The sequence below is a fragment of the Anabrus simplex genome, chromosome 5, assembly GCF_040414725.1.
Source record: "Anabrus simplex isolate iqAnaSimp1 chromosome 5, ASM4041472v1, whole genome shotgun sequence".
Lineage (NCBI taxonomy): Eukaryota > Metazoa > Arthropoda > Insecta > Orthoptera > Tettigoniidae > Anabrus > Anabrus simplex.
Genome location: NC_090269.1, coordinates 364348408 through 364365328, shown reverse-complemented (window position 1 = coordinate 364365328; position 16921 = coordinate 364348408). Strand labels below are relative to the sequence as shown.

Below are 16921 nucleotides of genomic sequence, written 5' to 3'. Positions count from 1 at the left end.
AAACAGAAAGAAGAAACTTGGAATAAAATCATAGATTGATAGCAGAAACTTCCGCCTCTGTGGTGCAGTTGTTAGTGTGATTAGCTTCTACCCCCCGAAGGCCCGGGTTCGATTCCCCGCTCTGCCACGACATTTGAAAAGTGGTACGAGGGCTGGAACGGGGTCCACTCAGCCTCGGGAGGTCAACTGAGTAGAGGTGGGTTCGATTCCCACCTCAGCCATCCTGGAAGTGATTTTCCGTAGTTTCCCACTTCTCCTCCAGGCAAATGCCGGGATGGTACCTAACTTAAGGCCACGGCCGCTTCCTTCCCTCTTCCTTATCTATCCCTTCCAACCTTCCCATACTCCCGCAAGGCCCCTGTTCAGCATAGCAGGTGAGGCCGCCTGGGCGAGGTACCGGTCATCCTCCCCAGTTGTATCCGAGACCCAGAGTCTGAAGCTCCAGGACACTGCCCTTGAGGCGGTAGAGGTGGGAACCCTTGCTGAGTACGATTTAAAAACGGACCCTGGTGGGTAAATCGATTAAGAAGAAGATAAAGGAAACACTACTTTGCTCTTCTTTTTTCTGTCAAACTTGTCAAGAAAGAGATGCGAGGGAAAAAGTACTGTGGCAGCCGCCCCCCGACGTGAGAGTCCACCAGCCGCCACTGCGGCTGCTACTCTTCCTCACGGCACATGCAAATTCTCCACTACTTCTTGTGACACTATACAAATCGGTTAGCCGTGAAGAACGACGTTTTGTGCCTATTCCTGCTATACTTTTGTTAATAATTAAAGAGAATAAAGAATTAACTGATAAAACAACAGGGCTTGCACAAATTGCTTGCTTTAATACGATAATTCCTAGTTTCAGCTGGCTGAAATGGAATAGAAATGTAATGTTCTCTCCACAAAGTCCCCCTCCCCCACCTATTCGCCGCTACTGGTCTGAGCCAGAAAAACATAAAACATATGACTTATTATATATGATACACAGGGTCACTAGAGGTTAATGTAAGATGTGAGAAGTCCAGCCCCGCGGTGTAAGGGGCAACGCGTCCGCCTGTCACCTGGCGGCCCCTGGTTCGATTCCCGGCTGGGTAAGTGTTTTTAAACTGTAAATGATTAATATCCCTGATTAATATCCCTGGCCTGGGGACTGGGTGTTTGTGTCGTCCTTAATGTTCCTTTCCTCACATTCAACACTCTATACTTCCTCCATTCCAATTACACGCAGGTTCATACCACATGGTGCAAGTAGGGGCAAATAGCAATAATAAACAAATAAGAAAAGGTGTGAAAAACGCTAGTTACGATAGTATTGCTCTGAGTTGTCGATATTACTGCAATTAATTTAACTTGAATAGGCTCCCGGCGATATGGCATTGGGAGATAAAACTGTAAGATTCTGCTCCTTTGTCGATCACTCTCGATTACCAGTCCGACGTTTTATCTCTGGCTTGTAACGGACAGAAACTAGTCATGTTGAAGGTCATACCGGTGCGATTGGACAAGATTAGTCCATTGAAATCATCTTGTTAATTAAGACGCTACCACAGTTCTTAGCTTATTCTACTTCGCTTGATTAGGAGAGGCTGATGTACGCCGGCGCCCGTCTATCGATGTGTTAAACAAGAGGATAAGCTTCACCGTGTTCAGCTACTCCATTGTGAATCATTCGAGTAAGTACCGTACTGTATCTTTAAAGTTCTTCAACCAGTTTATTTGATTAATCGAATACATAAGTAACTCTGCGTGACTAATCTTGTAGATATAGTACAGTAAGTAGGAATTAAAACAAGAAAGGGAGATAACATGATGATAGGTTTAATAGAAATTATAATCAACAAACCGTACCACTACGTTCATTTACCAGGTTGCCAAGCCAAGACGATATAGGCTTACTCGGTTTACCTGGAAGAACGCGGATTCGATTTACTTTCAGGAAATCGAGACATTTGGAAACAAGATTTCTACTTCTGGAGAAACACATAACCCTGACGTTCATTCAACCTACAACAGAAATGAGTACGAATTTAATTCCTGGAAGCAAAGGTGGCCTGGCATAAGTCTAACCACTCTATTCCACTAAGAATCAATCAATCAATCAATCAATCAATCAATCAATCAATCAATCAATCAATCAATCAATCAATCAATCAATCAATCAATCAATCAATCAATCAATCAATCAATCAATCAATCAATCAATCAATCAATCAATCAATCAATCAACATTGATTTGCGTTCAGGGCAGTCGCCCACGTGGCAGATTCCGTATCAGTTGTTTACCTAGACTTTTCTGAAATAATTTCAAAGAAAATATTATCGAACATTTCCTTTGATTCAATCCCTACTTCCTCTTCCTATAAATGAATATTTTCCCTAATTTTTTCTCTTGAATTCCAACTTTGTCGTTTCTTATTTTAAAAGTTTCACTGAAGTGTATTTGTCTACTAATGTCATTTCAAGCCATCCCATCTCTCTACTGACAGCTCGAAACATACCGTTTAGTCGAAGAGCTCGGCTCGTTACTCCCAAGTCTTCCCAGCCCAAAGTTTGCAACATTTTCATGTGACTACTCTTTTGTCGGAAATCACCCAGAACTAATCATGCTGCTTTCCTTTGAATCTTTTTCAGTTCTTGTATTAAGTAATGGGTCCCATACACTAGAACCATACTGTAATTGAATTCTTACGCCCTCTCCTTTACATCGTTACTACAACCCTTAAATAGGCTCATAACCATGTGAAGATATCTGTGACCGTTTTTTATAGCCTCGTAAATGCGATTACAGTCCGCCTCTGTGGTGTAGTGGTTAGTGTGATTAGCTGCCACCCCCGGAGGCCCGGGTTCGATTCCCGGCTCTGCCACGAAATTTGAAAAGTGGCATGAGGGCTGGAACGGGGTCCACTCAGCCTCGGGAGGTCAACTGAGTAGAGGTGGGTTCGATTCCCACCTCAGCCATCCTGGAAGTGGTTTTCCGTGGTTTCCCACTTCTCCTCCAGGCGAATGCCGGGATGGTACCTAACATAAGGCCACGGCCGCTTCCTTCCCTCTTCCTTGCCTATCCCTTCCAATCTTCCCATCCCTGCACCAGGCCCCTGTTCAGCATAGCAGGTGAGGCCGCCTGGGCGAGGTACTGGTCATTCTCCCCAGTTGTATCCCCGACCGAGAGTCTGAAGCTCCAGGACACTGCCCTTGAGGCGGTAGAGGTGGGATCCTTCGCTGTGTCCGAGGGAAAAGCCGACCCTGGAGGGTAAACAGATGATGATGATGATGAAATGCGATTACTCAAATGAAGACCTTTCCTTATGCAATACCTAAGTAGGCTATTTATAGTGGTCGCCGTGAGGTACTTTCACTCCAACACAGTAATTAAACTGAGGGTACTTTTCCTCCCGGTGAAACTTACAACCTGTCTTTTTCATCCCGTTTACCAAGATTCCATCTCAATGTCGAGGTCTTTTAGTAGTCACTCACAATCCTGTAACTTATTTATTACTAGTATTTGACGGCACACTAGCAAACTAACAAACACTAAAGAGACTGCCAGACTGACGAATGCGCGCGGCAAGCGGGTGAATCAACCTGCGTCCATGACCTTGGCAAATAAAAAAGGATTATGTTTGTTGTTTGAAGGGGACTAACAGCTAGGTCATCGGCCTCAGAAAAAAATATATATCCCTGTTAACCTTTCTCACAGCACATGCAAAGTGTCCACTACTTGCTGTGGCGCTATATAAATCCGTTAGCCGCGACGAACATTTTTCCGTATTTCCGCTAATGGCTGCCTGTGTGGTGTAGTGGTTAGCGTGATTAGCTGCCACCCCAGAGGCCCAGGTTCGATTCCTGGCTCTGCCACGAAATTTGAAAAATTGTACGAGGTCAGGAACGGGGTCCACTCAGCCTCGGAAGGTCAATTGAGTAGCGGTTGGTACGATTCCCACCTCAGACATCCTCGAAGTGGTTTTCCGTGATTTCCCACTTCTCTTCCAGGCAAATGCCGCGATTGTACCTAAATTAGGCCACGGCTACTTCATTCCCTCTTCCTTATCTAACCCTTCCAATCTTCCCATCCCCCTCACAAAGGCCCCTATTCAGCATAACAGGTGAGGCCACCTGGGAGATATATTGGTCCCCCTCCCCAGTTATATCACCCGCCTAAAGTCTCATGCTCCAGGACACTGCCCTTGAGGCGGTAGAGGTGGGATCCCTCGCTGAGTTCGCGGGAAAAACCAATCCTGGAGAGTATGCAGATTAAGAAAGAAAGAGCTGTCAGCGGAAAGATGGCGTGGAATGACATTAGTAGACGAATAAGTTTGAATGGCGTTTATAAAAGTAGGAAAGATCACAATATGAAGATAAAGTTGGAATTCAAGAGGACAAACTGGGGCAAATATTCATTTATAGGAAGGGGAGTTAGGGATTGGAATAACTTACCAAGGGAGATGTTCAATAAATTTCCAATTTCTTTGAAATCATTTGGGAAAAGGCTAGGAAAGCAACAGATAGGGAATCTGCCACCTGGGCGACTGCCCTAAATGCAGATCAGTATTGATTGATTGATTGAAAGATTTCCGCTAATAATTGTGTTAATAATAAAATAAAATGAAGGAAATAATTAGCTGATAAGACAACAGGGCTTGTGCAAATTGCTTGTTTTGATAATTTCTAGTTTCAGCCGGGTAAAATGAAAAAAAAAAAACATGTAATTTTTTCTCCACAAAGTGGGGGGAGGGGGCGACTACCTCCCCTCACCCCTTCCCCTCCAACCACCGCTACTGCTGATATACGGGTACTTTCGAAGTCGGATACCTAGAAGCGAATACTATTTGCCAGAAGTTTGGAAGAGCTATATTGTCATCAGTGGATACAGAAAATTAGTACACCCATTTCAAAAGTGAACTGTCGGAAGATAATTCTGTAAGGTTTTCAAATGACACTGAAAAATAAAGTACAAGTGATAGCAAAGATAAATGAAAATATATATACTTTACGTAACATTTCAAATATTTCAAGTTCAGTTTTTCCAAACTGTGGAATATCTTCTAAATACATTTATTGTTTGTCCAATGTCAGCAATGTTTTGCTATATTAAGGCTCCTGTTGGAAGCAATGAAGTTAGCACATATACTTCTACACCTTTGATGTTAATATTGCAGAAAATGAAGTTATTTCCTGATGGGTGAAAATGCAAAACATGAACAAGGGTACCCAAAAAATCAGCGATTTCGTCCAAAAGAGTAATTTGTATTCCTGCCACCAGTACTTCTAGCGAAATAAACGGCAGTATGGCAAGTATTGTTGTACACAGTGGCGCATGCTGGGATCAAGACATGGGCTATCACTAGACTTAGGTTACCACCCTTTTTGATAGTTGGTTTAGTCAAATACAGTAAAGACAATACGCGACACTTACGGATTTAGCCTTGCTAAAATGGGAGACAATTCGACGGCGGCGCTCCCAGTGACTTGACCTGAAACAATCGCGCTAAATTCAAATATCAGTGGAAATGTATATACGGAAATGGATAAGTAAATTACGTCTAGAAAGAAAGTGTTATTGAGATATTAACTTCAAAATTTGTTAAAGCAATTCTGGATAAATGAATGAAGAAGTATTTAAAAGGTTATTATTCAAAGACTGAAATTAGACATAAACAAGATGTGAAATGGACTGCTGTGAAATTGCTTGATCTTTCATTTATGCGTTACTTTTTTAGCTTTAGCATTCCTGCCTGAACTCTTACGGTTGGATTTGTCTTTTTTTCTCATTTAAAAACATTGTACCATCACATTAAGGCACTTGTCAATAAAAATATCGGCACATTCCTTACACATATGATGCAATGAATTAACATTCAATGTTGTTGTTGTTTGAGTCATCAGTCCATAGACTGGTTTGATGCAGCTCTCCATGCCACCCTATCATGTGCTAACCTTTTCATTTCTACGTAAGTATTGTATCCTACATCTGCTCTAATCTGCTTGTCATATTCACACTTTGGTCTACCCCTAGCGTTCTTACCACCTACACTTCCTTCAAAAACCAACTGAACAAGTCCTGGGTGTCTTAAGATGTGCCCCATCATTCTATCTCTTCTTCTCGTCAAATTTAGCACATTTAATATCTGGACAATTTTCCTCTTCACATGAAGCCTACTAACAGAAAGAAAATCTATAAAATCCCGGCTTTAATCTGAGAAGAGGGATAAAAGAAAGAAAAGTATGAAAATGTTGTCGATAGTGATGCTTTGAGGAATATTTACGTACAATTAGAGTAAAAATGTAACATACCCTTGGCTGTATAGTCGAGGATTTTTAAAGTCGCTGGCCTGGAAATTATCTGAACAGATCTTATGATTCGTATATAAGCGTAACGTCCCTTCTTTCTTGTACACCTTATCCAAATCACTTCTGTGACATTTCAAAACTCACAGATCACACCTACAACACCACATTGGTATTGAAGGTTAACTGCTGCACTATACAATAAAATATGCGTATTATATTTTAAGCCAATTAAAATATGGGTTGAGCAGGTCAGAAGATTATGAAGTACTATAAAAATCCCTGTCACTGGAAGAATATATATGCAAACACAATATTACTTACATTTTCTTGTCACGAGGGAACCTGAAGAACGACCGCGCATTCTTCTCTACTTCATAGTTACTGCAGCCAAACACAGCACATACCTTTCCCCTCATGTTGAGAGGAGATATCAAGGAATGACACACGCTACTATTTAATTATGTCAACTCACTGAAAACGCATAAATAATACCAAAAACTTTACACAAAAATACACGTGCTCTTATGACAGAATCAGTAGTTTTCAGGTCTACTCGCTAGAGAGAGCTCCAATAGCTGTCCCTCGATATCTCGCTCAGTGTCGCATATTGTCTGTACTGTATTTGGTTTAGTGAACGACAAGCCTTAAGCGTTTTGAGTCACCGGAGCAGTGTTGCCAACCGTACGGTTTTAACCTTACATTTACCGTTTCCAAACCTCTATGTACGGAACCGTACGCGTTAAATAAGGTTCTGCGAAATTTTTAAATGGACATTTTTTATTATTGGAAATGTTCAGATTTTGTATGCAAAATTATCTTTCTTCCTGTTTGATCATACCACATTTCCTGGACATGTATCACGTTGCCTCAATTTCTCCAGCGGACTCCCAAACTTTGAATGTTGTGATTCACCTTTGAGCTGGTCTCAGATCAAATAATGAAGCGCCTGAATAAGTCTAACACGTGGGATTGTTCTGCCCATAGAGTTAGTAAATGATTCACTAGAGTAGCATTGGCGCCACCGTCTACGAGAGAATCAGTGTAGCGAGCGGAGCATGTTGAAATCGCAGCTGTTTGGCAAACACCTCATTCCGCCGTACTCATCAATGTTAAATCGGGGCCTTTTAAAACTGTGTGGATATACATAAGGTTTAAAATTCTTACATGTAAGTATTCTCAGATACTACAGTATACTTGTGATACTTTTCTCCAGTAAAAAAAGAAAGCCCAAAAAGCATGAATACAAGATTAAATGCGTAATAAGAGAGATACAAAAGTTGAAAACTAGAAAAGCGGCTGGAATTGATCAGATTTCTGGGGATATACTAAAGACAATGGGTTGGGATATAGTACCATATCTGAAGTACTTATTTGATTATTGTTTGGTCGGAGGAGATATACCAGATGAATGGAGAGTTGCTATAGTAGCCCCTCTGTATAAAGGAAAGGGTGATAGACATAAAGCTGAAAATTACAGGCCAGTAAGTTTGACATGCATTGTATGTAAGCTTTGGGAAGGCATTCTTTCTGATTATATTAGACATGTTTGTGAAATTAATAACTGGTTCGATAGAAGGCAATTCGGTTTTAGAAAAAGGTTATTCCACTGAAGCTCAACTTGTAGGATTCCAGCAAGATATAGCAGATATCTTGGATTCAGGAGGTCAAATGGACTGTATCGCGATTGACCTGTGTAAAGCATTTGATAGGGTGCATCATGGGAGACTACTGGCAAAAATGAGTGCAATTGGACTAGACAAAAGAGTGACTGAATGGGTTGCTATATTTCTAGAAAATAGATCTCAGAGAATTAGAGTAGGTGAAGCTTTATCTGACCCTGTAATAATTAAGAGGGGAATTTCTCAAGGCAGTATTATCGGACCTTTATGTTTTCTTATATATATAAATGATAGGAGTAAAGGAGTGGAATCGGAGGTAAGGCTTTTTGCGGATGATGTTATTCTCTATAGAGTGATAAATAAGTTACAAGATTGTGAGCAACTGCAACGTGACCTCGAAAATGTTGTGAGATGGACAGCAGGCAATGGTATGTTGATAAACGGGGTTAGAAGTCAGGTTGTGAGTTTCACAAATAGGAAAAGTCCTCTCAGTTTTAATTACTGCGTTGATGGGGTGAAAGTTCCTTTTGGGGATCATTGTAAGTATCTAAGTGTTAATATAAGGAAAGATCTTCATTGGGGTAATCACATAAATGGGATTGTAAATAAAGGGTACAGATCTCTGCACATGGTTATGAGGGTGTTTAGCGGTTGTAGTAAGGATGTAAAGGAGAGTGCATATAAGTCACTGGTAAGACCCCAACTAGAGTATGGTTCCAGTGTATGGGACCCTCACCAGGATTACCTGATTCAAGAACTGGAAAAAATCCAAAGAAAAGCAGCTCGATTTGTTCTGGGTGATTTCCGACAAAAGAGCAGCGTTACAAAAATGTTGCAATGTTTGGGTTGGGAAGAATTGAAAGAGAAGAAGAGCTGCTCGACTAAGTGGTATGTTCCGAGCTGTCAGCGGAGAGATGGCGTGGAATGACATTAGTAGACGAATAAGTTTGAATGGCGTTTATAAAAGTAGGAAAGATCACAATATGAAGATAAAGTTGGAATTTAAGAGGACAAACTGGGGCAAATATTCATTTATAGGAAGGGGAGTTAGGGATTGGAATAACTTACCAAGGGAAATGTTCAATAAATTTCCAATTTCTTTGAAATCATTTAGGAAAAGGCTAGGAAAGCAACAGATAGGGAATCTGCCACCTGGGCGACTGCCCTAAATGCAGATCAGTATTGATTGATTGATTGATTGATTGATTGATTGATTGATTGATTGACGGTGTTCAAGTGCAGTTAAGTAAGAAAAATCAATTTTCTGTTCATATGAAGTCTTCTAACAACATACGTTTAGAAGGAGGGCTCGTATATTTCGCTATTTTTTGTGTAAATGACCAGAAATTTGGTATAATTCTGCCCAACGACCGAAAATGTCCTCTCTCGTACGAAGCGGATGAGCGAGATTTAGGCCTAAAAACGTTGGCGAGATTTTGGGGTAAAGTAGACAAAATATTATCATCGCCGGTTTAGAGCCTGGCTTTCTGAGCCCAAGTTGCCAGGTTCGAGCCTGGCTCAGTCCGGTGATACTTGATGGTGCTCAAATAAGCCAGCCTCTTGTAGCACATGAAAGAACTCCCGTGGGGAAAAAATTCTGACACCTCAGCGTCTCCGAAAACCGTGCAAGTACGTAGTGGGACGTAAAGGCAATTTTATGATTATTATTATTATCATCATCGATGTTTTCTAAACGTCATTATAAGTGGAAATATGACACTCGGTTGTGGTTTCAGCCTATTATGAAGTTTTTATTTAACTTTTCCTAAAATGTATGATTTGCTTTAAGATTTTAACTTGTAAAATGGTTTCCGTTAATGGAAAGGGAGAGTGGTAAATTATATGATTGAAGAGAATTGAAAAAATATTTACAATATTTTTTACAATTTGATTTACATCGCACCGACACAGATAGGCCTTACGGCGATGCTGGGTTGGGAAAGGGAAGGAAGCGCCCGCGGTCTTAATTAAGGTACAGCCCCAGAATTTGCCTGGTGTGAAAATGGGAAACCACGGAAAACCACCTTCGGGACTGCCGACAGTGGGGTTTGAACCCCCTATTTCCCGAAACCAAGCTTACAGCTGCGAGGCCCTAACCGCACCGCCAACTCGTTCAGTCAATAATACATTATGCTTGTATATAGTCCTGTGTGACATTTAAAGGAATAATAATATTGATGAAAGTAAAGGACTCAGATGTTCACACGGTATGGCACATCTAGTCTCTAAATTGTAAAATGTTGTAAGGATTAAATGGGGACTGCTACACGTATTGTATGAAGGGAAGGCAACAAACTGTATATACAGAAAACATATTCAATAGCTTTTAATAGGCATAGTATAAATACACACAAAAAGTGAAAAACGGACCACAATTCCAGGCTATCATGCACATCTTTTCTTATTTTCTTTTTTGTACCAATTTGCTTTACGTCGCACCGACACACTTAGGTCTTACGATGACTATAGGACAGGAAAGGGCTAGGAATGGGAAGAAAACGACTGTGGCCTTAATTAAGGTACAGCTCCAGCATTTACCTGGTGTGAGAATTGGAAACTATGTTCAGGGCTTCCGACAGTGGGGTTCAAACCCACTATGTCCTGAATGTAAACTGACAGCTACGTGGCCTAAAACCTGCAGCCACTAGCTCGGTATCATGCACATGACCACTCACCGAAAGGAAAATGTCATCCCTTATATTTCGTAAAACATTAATTTCAGTCTTCAATGTAAGATCGAAAGAATCTCATTAACGCCCACAGGGGAATCAGTCGCGAAGTCAGCCCAAGTAGGCCAATTCACATGATAATGAGTGTCATGCAAAGTATTATTTTATACGTACGGAAATGAATTTCAAGGAAAAATGCCTGTGAAATGATATGCTATGGCCCTTTATGAACCTCTCTATGCAGCCATAAGCTGCACAGGAGACTGACATTTTCCTTCAAAGAAGTATATACTTCAATTTATTGGGAAGCTCCATTAGTGACAGTGCCAAACAATCCAGCTTTTGCCGAACAGCGCGCTCGTTCAACTTCACACGCGACTGCAGCGCCAATACTACCTCTAGTGTTTCATTTACTAACTGTATGGTTCTGCCTCACTCTGCGGCCTGGATTGCCCTACTTCAAACTTTTCTCAACTACGGATCTCCTTGTTGTATATTTGTTCACAGTCACACTCTTGAATCAGCCCACACCGAACCCTGCCAATAGTTTCTTAACCGGTGTGAAGTGTCGTGTAACATCAAACATGTAACAGTACAGCGTCTACTTGCAAATCTTATGGTTAATGTGATTTCGTCAGACTTATGAATACTATTGTGATGTACTTACAAATTCTTTTGCATGACAGCGCAGTGCTTCAATTTCTTGTTCGTTAGCTTACTATGTATTAATTAAGTATACATTATTTTCTTTGGCGTTTATTTTTAATATCAATTACGTAAACATGCGATTAACTTCTGATTCCTAAAATAAAGCAGGTCCTTCGACACCAAAAAATTAAAACTTTCTGTTAAAACACCCAGAACGAATCAAAAGTACGGGCAGTCGTGGAAGAGTATAGACGGTACAGAAAGTGGCTACGTCCTGATCCAACATGTGAAGAAAGGGCAAAGTGTATATTTTGCATTTTATTACTTCTTACTTGTTTCGATTCCAAACAACAAAAGAGAACGCTAAACCTGAAAGATTGCATTTCATTTTAGCAAATCTACCTATAAAAGGAAAATTATAATAGCCTACTCCTATAAGAGAACCCCTGTAATGTCTTTCTACAAGGATGTAGAAGAAGACTTACTTGACTTAATTCCTCTCGTTCCCACTGGGACATGGGGCATCCGTGAAACGTCTCCGTTGTGGTAGTCGTCTTGCAAATGTTTTAGCTTCCTTCAAAGTCTTCCCTAGTTCAAGGGCCTCCTCCTCTACAGTCCTCCTCCAGGTCTTCCTAGGACAACCCCTCCTCCGTGCACCTTGCGGATTCCATTCCAATGTTGTGCGTTCCACAGATGCCGCTGGCTTTCTCAAAGTATGACGTATCCACTTCCATTTCCGCCTTTTGATTTCCACTGGGACTAGAACTTGGTTTGTTGTTCTCCATAGCTCGTCAATGGATATACACTGACTGACAGAGCAAATGCAACACCAAGAAGGAGTGGTCAGAACTTTATGCCAATTGCAGGGTAGACTGACGTCACTGAGGTATGCTCATGATGTGAAATGCGCCGCTGTGCTGCGCACGTAGCGAACGATAAATGGGACACGGCGTTGGCGAATGGCCCACTTCGTACCGTGATTCCTCAGCCGACAGTCATTGTAGAACGTGTTGTCGTGTGCCACAGGACACGTGTATAGCTAAGAATGCCAGGCCGCCGTCAACGGAGGCATTTCCAGCAGACAGACGACTTTACGAGGGGTATGGTGATCGGGCTGAGAAGGGCAGGTTGGTCGCTTCGTCAAATCGCAGCCGATACCCATAGGGATGTGTCCACGGTGCAGCGCCTGTGGCGAAGATGGTTGGCGCAGGGACATGTGGCACGTGCGAGGGGTCCAGGCGCAGCCCGAGTGACGTCAGCACGCGAGGATCGGCGCATCCGCCGCCAAGCGGTGGCAGCCCCGCACGCCACGTCAACCGCCATTCTTCAGCATGTGCAAGACACCCTGGCTGTTCCAATATCGACCAGAACAATTTCCCGTCGATTGGTTGAAGGAGGCCTGCACTCCCGGCGTCCGCTCACAAGACTACCATTGACTCCACAGCATAGACGTGCACGCCTGGCATGGTGCCGGGCTAGAGCGACTTGGATGAGGGAATGGCGGAACGTCGTGTTCTCCGATGAGTCACGCTTCTGTTCTGTCAGTGATAGTCACCGCAGACGAGTGTGGCGTCGGCGTGGAGAAAGGTCAAATCCGGCAGTAACTGTGGAGCGCCCTACCGCTAGACAACGCGGCATCATGGTTTGGGGCGCTATTGCGTATGATTCCACGTCACCTCTAGTGCGTATTCAAGGCACGTTAAATGCCCACCGCTACGTGCAGCATGTGCTGCGGCCGGTGGCACTCCCGTACCTTCAGGGGCTGCCCAATGCTCTGTTTCAGCAGGATAATGCCCGCCCACACACTGCTCGCATCTCCCAACAGGCTCTACGAGGTGTACAGATGCTTCCGTGGCCAGCGTACTCTCCGGATCTCTCACCAATCGAACACGTGTGGGATCTCATTGGACGCCGTTTGCAAACTCTGCCCCAGCCTCGTACGGACGACCAACTGTGGCAAATGGTTGACAGAGAATGGAGAACCATCCCTCAGGACACCATCCGCACTCTTATTGACTCTGTACCTCGACGTGTTTCTGCGTGCATCGCCGCTCGCGGTGGTCCTACATCCTACTGAGTCGATGCCGTGCGCATTGTGTAACCTGCATATCGGTTTGAAATAAACATCAATTATTCTTCCGTGCCGACTCTGTTTTTCCCCAACTTTTATCCCTTTCGAACCACTCCTCCTTGGTGTTGCATTGTCACTGTCAGTCAGTGTAATTCGAGGCCATCTGATGTTTATGATGCGTCGTAAGCAACGGTTTATGAATGTCTGCAAGAGATTAGTGATTATTCGTGTAACCTTCCAAGTTTCACAAGCATGTAGAACTGATTTAACGTTTGTGTTGAAAATGTTTATTTTCGACTTCCTTTAAATGTTCTTATGCTTCCACACTGCATACTTACAGCTGCATAAAGGCTCCATTTGATTTCCTTATTCTAGCTCTCACATCCTCTTCCTCCCACTACACTTCCCAAATAGATAAATATTTTAACCCTCCTTTGGTACACAGTGCATCTTTTGTTCGTTCGGCGCATGCGTGCTCTGTGACTGCAAGTGATGGGAGGCTTATGACAATTCAGTACGAGTGTGACTGTTGAAGGAGAGTACGTGTCATTATTGTAAAGAAAAATACTTTCGCGTAGCATTGTTAAAATTTGTTGACAGGGTCTTGGAGACCCTGGTGTACCGTAGGTGTGACTTTTTAGTTCCTGTCCCTTAAACTACCTTTTGCTATCTATGCCAAATGAAATACGAGTGTGATGTGTAAAATGGCGTCAATAAGTAAAATATCTGAATGGTTATTGGAAACCTCAGAGAGTGAGGGAGAATTCGAACATTGTGATGATAGAACATATTTTTCGCTTAATCCTGAGAGTGAAAAAAGAAGGTAAATGTGCAGAATTTCTTGAAGACAGTGCCAGTGTAAAATCTTCTGAAGAAGTAACTGGCAGTGCGTCTTAAATACCTTGTGGTCCATCTATTAAAGGTACCCCAAAAATGATCATCGCTGGAGCTGCCACCCACCTACTAGACGAGGAAGATCCGTAGCGGATAACATCGTGACTCATTCACCTGGGGTAAAAGGTGAGGTAAGGCATAAGCAATCACCTTATGAGTCTTGGAGACTACTAATCAGTGACAAAATCATACAAGAAATCACTAACAGAACAAACGAGAAGATCCAACGTAGTAAGTTATGTGGTTCTGAACACAACTTCGCCAAGCTTACTAACGAATTTGAAATAAGTGCTATGCTGGGTTTGCTTTATGGGGCGGGAGTACTATAAGCCAGCAAAGTAAATATTGATGAACTGTGGTCTGATTATTTTGGTATAGATATATTTAGGGAAACAATGAGTCTGAAACGATTTCGGTTCCTGTGTTATCTAAGATTTGATGATAAAGCAACCAGAAATAAGAGACGGACGACTGAAAAATTCGCACCAATACGATACGTATGGGAAACATTAATTTCTGCCTGTAAACAATACTATTGTCCTCATGAATACCTTACAATTGATGAGCAACTAGTTAGTTTTCGGGGTAGATGCCCGTTTAAAGTATACATGTCCAAGAAACCGGGCAATTATGGTATGAAAATTGTTATGATGAACAATAGTAAGATCTACTATAAATGTAGGTAAACGTGGTGCTGTTCAACAGGAACGAAATGAATGTGTTCCTGAATATTATGTTCGCAAGTTATCTGCACCAGTGCATGGACCAAGAAGAAATTTAACGTACCATAATTAGTTCTCATCTGTACCTACTGCTGAGAGAATGCTGAAGGAGTACGAGCTTACAACTCTTGTAACTTTGAGAAAACACAAACGGAAGATTCCTCCCAGTTTGCTGACAAATAGGGCTGCGGAATCAGCACTATTTGCATTCGACAAGGAGAAAACATCACTGTCCTTTGCTCCACATAACAAAAAATAGTGCTGTTACTTTCAACTATGCACCGCGATGACTCTGTGGATGAGGTCTTTGGAAAACCCACAATGATATTTGTTACCGTTTTTGTTGGTTTAGCCGATGTGGAAAGAAGGTGCGGGCGGCGAACGGGTCTAACTACGAAATTTAAAGTTAATTTAAAACTTCAACAAAGGTTATATGTTTTAAACAGAACAAGATTTACATGTAATTTGGAATATCAACAACAACAAGAAATGATTAAAGCCAAAAATCAGGTACAATTACAAGTAAACAGCAAGACTAGAGGTATCCAAATTTAAGGTTTTTTACCCTCTTGGGCTATCAGCCCTACATTTTACAAAGCTCTCGGGCATACATCCTGAGCTCCAAGCTCCGCTTTACCTACATACACTTAATTCATGGGGTAGAAAACCCCTTCATACAAGGAGCACTTGCTCCTAACAAACACCTTCAGGCCTTCTAGAGGCACTCAAAAAAATCCAATTCGGAGAGAACTAACAGGCTCTCAGTTACTCACGCCTATTTAAGGCAACCTCAACTTTCACCATCACTTGCCCTCGGGCATAACTTACAAATTTATACAGGGGTATCATATACCCAATCTACTGGGCCTTATCAGAAAAGAACAGGTTAATTACATGGCCCTAAAATACCAAATTGGCTGGAGGCGTAGCTTGCACTCCTACATGAAACTTCTTAAAACCTAGGTGGCACTCGGCCAGTTACACAGGGGCTAATCCCATACTAGAGAGGTAACTCGTAGAAGGAAAAATTTTATTACCTTAAGAAGAGAAGAACATTGGTTATGAAAACGTAGTCACCTCAAAACAATATGAGTGGGAGCTCGAGAGGGTTAAGCACTCCCTATCCCAATTTGCGGTAAAGATATAGAGTTTTACAAAGATATTACATTTTACAAGGTAGGTTACATGAGAAAAGTTTCGAACTGCTGAGCTAGCAAGAAAAAGTTATTAAACGGCCATTACCTTGTTGATGAACTGCTGCCCGAAGAAAGAGGCGCTTCCCGTCCTCTGCTACATAATCACACACTAAGCAAGATGTCGATGAAGTGGCGCCGAGCCATGACAATCAGCAGTTTTATACCCACAAGGAAACTTCGAGACCTTTCATGAAAGAAAACGCCACCCCCACTCTGTTTATTGGTGGACGCAATAGTTACATACAACATTGGAGGAGATATACATGATTGGCTGAAAATTATTTTAGAAAATTAGTGATTGGTAGAATTCAAAACTGGCGGAAGAAGAGATCAATATTGCCAACCCAAAAAATGAAAGAAAGAAATTTAACAAAGAATAAATTTAGGGATACAAACTTTCTTCAAAGCAGTTCGTTCACTTCGCACCAGGGTGCACAGTCATAGTTTTTTTGGTAGTGACATCTGGAAGAGAATGTCCACACCTCTTGCTACAGAGCAAACTAACACGAATCGAAGTAGACACAGTTCAGAACACTTCAAAATTTACCGTAGTGACATCTTCCAAGGAACCATTGATTTAATACAGATTTTAAAGTTCGGAGTTTCTCCTGTAGGGGATTATTTTAGGCGCACAATTTAAACTTGCGGGGTCGGGGTGTACCAGCCGGTACAATATTGACTTATAATATGACTAAAAGTGGCACGGATACCTATGACAAGTTGTGTAACTCGTATACTGTAGCAAGAGGAACTAACTGATGGCCGCTTCGCTTCTGGTTTGCTATCATGGATCCCACTGGCATTAATGCAATGATACTGTTCGTTC

The 16921-nt window shown here is 42.0% G+C and overlaps 1 protein-coding gene across 1 annotated transcript in view; it reads left to right on the top strand.

The window, feature by feature from the left end:
• The first annotated feature begins 1493 nt into the window (after window positions 1-1493).
• The window catches only part of LOC136874919 (cytochrome P450 4C1), a 187906-nt gene continuing 172478 nt past the window's right edge, over window positions 1494-16921 (top strand). The window contains exon 1 of the mRNA XM_067148626.2: window positions 1494-1661. The gene's annotated coding sequence lies outside the window, so the exon portion shown is untranslated. The remainder of the gene's footprint in view (window positions 1662-16921) is intronic.